The 6,000-nt window shown below is 34.8% G+C and overlaps 1 pseudogene; it reads right to left on the minus strand.

The window, feature by feature from the left end:
- The window catches only part of LOC137247935 (alpha-tocopherol transfer protein-like), a 30,543-nt pseudogene extending 25,698 nt beyond the window's left edge, over positions 1–4,845 (minus strand).
- Between the last annotated feature and the right edge of the window lie 1,155 nt (positions 4,846–6,000).

Raw genomic sequence — 6,000 nt, forward strand, 5'->3', positions numbered from 1 at the left:
GATCAACCGAAATCAATAATGCCTTGGAATGTGAAGGTGTTGGAGTTTGACTTACTAGAAATATAGGAACTTTTCAAAAACAGAGACCGTAAAAGGGGTGGTAGAGCCGTACATAAGATCAACAGCTAATCAGTATTTAGATAGAAATTCTACAAAATGGTATTTCAGGAAGGGCCTAATTAAACCTTCTGGAGAGCACAGTGGTGACCGAGCTCTTGCAACCGTTTTCAGAGAACCGATTCCCTTATAAGAGGTAGGCAGACATTGCAAGAGGAAAGTATGAGGACACACTGTGTGATACAATCCAAAGGCATCATGCTTGTCGAAGGTGAAGATCCCTCAGAGATGTGAGAAAAACCCCTTGCATTCGGTATTGTTTAAGAATGTGGCCGAAATTAAGTATTTATGAGTCATATTCTACACTAATGGTGATTTCTTTTCTACACGAAAATGTCGCCACTTTCAGCCGCAAACATTTTTAAGATTCTCACTTCGCCTTGTGAAATTATAGCCACTTAAAATGTTCAGTGCCACCCTGCATGACTTGAAAAGAACAAAAATTGTAACCATTTTTACAAAAACAAGTAAGAACGGGACTGTCTTCGGCTGTGCCGAAGACTTCATACCTTTCATGAATGGGGCTGAACAATAATCTTATCCCGTTCGTAATCTCCAAATAATCGGATGTATAAGATAAGAAATATATAGTGAACAGATCTACATACCTAAACGATTTTTAAGATAAATATAAAATAAAAAACATGTAGGTACTTTGTGTGAGGATGCAAAGCTTCACGTTTTTTGTGGTCTGCATGTAAAATCTATGACTACGAATCACGTATTTCAAAAATATATGAAGTAAACGTAACTATTTGATGAAATTTGATGAATTTTGAAGCTTCTAGCCGTAAAAAAGGGGCAAAAATTACAGTTTATATGAAGTATATAATATATATACGACCGATCTCTATGATTTCTTCAGACAACAATATATGCTATATACGTAAGCATTTGGTGAAATTTGAAGCTTCTAGCTGTTAAAACGGGGCAGAAATTGCGCAAAGTTTCTTATCTGAACAATCGGTTGCATGAGATATATACTATGTATACCACCGATCTCAATGATTTTTTCAGACATCAATATATGCTATAAACGTAAGCATTTGGTGAGATTTGAAGCTTCTAGCTGTTGAAATGGGGCCGAAATCGCTAAAAAATATATATATATACTATATATACCATCATATATATATTATATATATCACCAATCTCTATGATTTTTTGACACAACAATATATACTATGTACGTAAGCAATCGGTGAAATTTAAAGCTTATAGCTGTTAGAATGGGGTAGAAATTGCGAAAAGTTTCTTATCTGAACAATCGGTTGTATGAGATATATACTATATATACAACCGATCACTATGATTTTTTCAGACAACAATATATGCTATATACGTAAGGATTCGGTGAAATTTGAAGCTTCTAGCTGTTGAAATGGGGCTAAAATTGCGAAAATATATATATATACTATATATACTACCACATATATACTATATATACCACCGATCTTTATGATTTTTTCAGACAACAATATATGCTGTATGCGTAAGCATTCGTTGAAATTTGAAGCCTCTAGCTCTTAATATAGGGCAGTAATTACGAAAAGTTTCTTATCTGAACAATCGGTTGTGGGGGATATACATTATATATACGACCGATCTCATCAATTTTTTCAGGCAACAATATGTGCAATATACGAAATTATATGGTGAAGTTGGAAGCTTCAATCTGTTAAATTGAGTAAGATATGACAAAAAACCCTCTTTTTCTGAAAAATCGGTTGTATGGAGGATATATGCTATAGTGGTCCGATCCGGCCGGTTCCGACAAATGTCTAATCGGACACCCAAATACACCCGCTCATCAAATTTTATCAAGATATCTCAAGCTCTTCATCCTGATTATTTCGGTATACTTAATGGTGGGTCTATCTATTTTCCTTTAAGTACTTAGAATTTTGGGTTTCGTGACGAAATTAATATACCATTTCATTTTCATGAAAGGTATAAAAATGCAGTTCGTGTGGTTGTTCGCTGTCAACTGTTATCGCAAATTGCTTTTGAGTGAGGCATGATGTGACACATACGTACATATAGAGCATTCGCTTCAGCTTCGTGTGATTCATCAGCTAATTGTCAGGGCTGTTTTCTGCACCGTCAATGGGTAAGTAATGTTGCATTTTTGGCCATTTTTAGGGGTAGGTTGTTGAGAAAAGATAATAATGCCCTCTATTGAGGCTAAGCTGATTTTACAACAGAACACAACTTTTTGAAGGGTTGGCGTGAAGGCGACATTTTCGTGTAGAAAAGAAAACACCATAAGCTACTTTGGAGGCAACATGCAGATATGCATAACGCATCGTAGGAATATTCTATAGATGGAGCTTCGATATACGAGGAAGGGTACACGCTATGATGCATGAATGGATATCAGGCCAACCATATGATAAGGTACGGTTCTTTGCGCATCCCAAGTATGTATGACTAAAGCAATGTATTCTCTCGCTAAACTTCTACGCTTGGCATGCGTCTGCATTTTGAGACACTATTTGGCCACTTGCGAACATCTTACAGGCGGAGGTATTCGCCATAAGTAGTCAGCAGCGTAAATATTCAAAAGAGACTACCGTTATCATCAGCAAGTCGCCGTTTACACATATAAAGCCGGAGTCATTGGTGCCGTATGTCGTATCGCTGTATCCGTATCCCTAACGTTATCAGCTGTTTATCGTTACGACGGTAAACCAAAACCCAATTGGTTGGCTACGATTCGGTTACGACCTTACCGGCACCAATAATGGATTGCATTGATTCTCATAAGGTTGGTCGAATCAGCTGTTAAAAGGTTAGCGATACGGTTACCGATAAAGCACCAATGTCTCCAGCTTAAAGTATTGTTGCTGATTATCGGCAACTTCTCTTTTGGAGTTGCTTATAAAATTTGCACACGGCAACTATTTGACATTTTATTTAAATCATATCTAAAAATTTCCTTTATTTATTGAAAATATAATAATATTATGAAATATTAGAAGAATCAAATAAAATTATCATATTGCAGTAATATGGGTGATGTCAACAACATAACCTCACTTTTTCGACAGCTCTATTGCTAGTATTTACTTGTATCACAAAAGTATTCAATCTTGATTGCTTCATTTTTCGTACGAATTTCAAAAAATTAGTTTTCTGCAAAATTGTTTTTAAATTATTTTGGAGAATACAAAACTATGTCAATATTTCTGTCTAAAAATGCTATTAGCACCTTATATAATTGATCTATTTCTAAACGCATAGGAAAATCTACTCCGATCGTAATAGAATTCAAAGGTAGTTATGTATGATAAACAACCCTCTAAAATATGCATGCCGAACTGGTCAGAATGGGGGAAAACGTGACCAGGATGAGAACACCTGAATAGTCATTGCATTATGAAAACTATACAAATTTGTGTTCGAAATCAACTAAAATTTTTTCAATAAAAAAAAATTTACAGTACCAAAATTTCACAGCTGAAGAAATACAGCATAAAGAAAGTCGCCCTTTCGCTGTCCTCATCACCCCTCTTCTTCAGCAACAAAAATATTTGTGTGTAAACAACGAACAACAGGCAGGCCTGTTATCGGCCAACGTTTTTAGGGGACATTTTTGGGTGACAGGGTATACATGAAAATTTTACAATCAAATGAAAATTTTTTAGTAGGTCATGAAAAAAACCTTAAGAATCAAAGTCGAGAAAAAGTACAAAAAAAAATGAAATTTCGCAAGCTCGAAAATTATTTTTTTGGGTATGCGTAGTGGAACTTTTTTTCCCTGAGCCCAAATCCTATTGGAAAATCGATGGCGCGATATCGGTTAATAAATCGCTACCCACGCTAATGGGTAACCTTTAATAATTAAACCATGCTCCAAAATATTGTTATTATTATTAAGAAGGTGATTTACTTAAAACGTCCATAAATATTTATCTTATTGCCGGGCGGGTCAAAGCATGAAAATTATTAGTTAAAAAAGAAACACCATAATGAGGATATTATCATGCTAATTTAGCGCTCATAAGCAATGCATTTTTCATCGCTTGATTAGATTTTTCAACATTTTTTTCATTAAATTTTATTTGATTTTTTTTAACACATACAAAATTGCTTCCAATAAATTTTTTCATAAATTTAAAAGCAAAGAGGGCAATCCCAGCTTAATTCATACAAATAGACAACATTGGTTAATTCTTTGTAGTTCTATAAATAGAACAAAAACAAAAATACCAGTTTCTATGAAACCGCCAACAACAAGCATAACTTTAACATATGATTACATACAAAGTATGTAGATACTGTACAAAAGAATAAAATATGCAAGGAAGGCAATTGGGATAAAGTTTACAACAACTAAGGCATGACGTGGCTGAATGCCTTTGTAGTACATACTTCAACCATCGCAGGAGTGCGGGTTCAAATCCCACTCCCGTGAGAAAAGGCTTTGAAGAGATTTACAGGGTATAGTCGAAACAGCTGTCGCCTTGTCCGTCCTGATATCACGTTATTTAAATTTTTCCCAAATTATTAAATAAATTACATACCGATTTCTTGAGGTAATTTAGGATTTTCCTTGAACCATTGCTCCAGTTCTTTTAATTTTTCATCCAGCTGATAGCGAACCATTTTCAAAACACTAAGGAATGCTTTGTTTCTTAGTTTATTTACATAATAAATGTGTGTTGTTATCAAAAAAAAAAATTTAAATTATTAGTTGCGCGAGAATTGTTAACGTATGCCAACTACTTTCTCAGCCGCAGCCACTAATGTAACTGAAAAGATTATGAATACAATAAAAACTGCATATATTTTTTTTTGTTGTACTGATCCCAATGTATCACTCAATGCATTCATGCATGCAAGCATGAGTACATATGTACTTAAATAAGTACTTATTTGACTAAGAAATAGACCACTAGGAATCTGGAAAGAGCATAGCAATTTGGACACCATACAGATCATGCTTAAGACATTCTAAAAATACATTTTATTCCGATTTATTTAATACGTTTTTCAAAGAAGGGCTATATATTTAATTGTGTTTTAAGTTGAATACATTATTCTACGTTATTTTCGTGAGAATTTCATACTGAAGCTTGTATGTATGTTGTTGCATGTATGCTTATGGGGCAATTCATATTTAGCGGCAGAGCTCGTAAAATTTGATCACCCTGCAAAAATTGTTGGATTACGTGTTCCATTTTCTTCATGTTGGAGTACTCTAACAATACTCCTTTGCAATGCGTTTGCGGACCACCATCAGCCGATCATTGCTCGTTTTTAACGACAGTGATCACGACACGATGACGATCGAACAGAGTTGCCAAAAGTAAAATATTGCATGCAAATAGCTAATAATAAAATTTTACTTTGGCAACTCTGATAAAATAGCGCACTGGTTTTATGTATACATACTAAAGTATGTATAGAGAAATATTAGTTTCTTTATTCACGCAAATGCTAAATAACATAAGAATATTCGTAGTATAAAATATAAAAGTTGTATTGCCCCTCTTCATTTACTTTCATTTTAAATTAAATTCACTTCGATAATTCTTTCCGACACAATTCCTCTTTAGTACCTTGGCATATGATCCTCTGTGGGTGCTCCATGGAGTACTACAGTGAAAGTACTTTGGAAAGTACTCTCACGTATGTACTCTATGGAATACTCACAAACAAAGCGAGAGTGGGATCACCTACTCCTCTCCTAGGACATCGCAATGTTAATTGGAGCACATTTTTTGTATGAATACAGATTAGATTTGGAGCAGCCCTATACTCCCAAAGGAGTATTCCTTACATTATTTATAGAGTACTCGCGTTTTTTGAAGGGCAACTAGGCAAAAAGGCCGCATACGTAAGTGTCGCGTAGTGCTGCTGTCGCTATGGGTGAACTAC

Source organism: Eurosta solidaginis, chromosome 4 (genome assembly GCF_040869045.1).
Source record: "Eurosta solidaginis isolate ZX-2024a chromosome 4, ASM4086904v1, whole genome shotgun sequence".
Taxonomy (NCBI): Eukaryota; Metazoa; Arthropoda; class Insecta; order Diptera; family Tephritidae; genus Eurosta; species Eurosta solidaginis.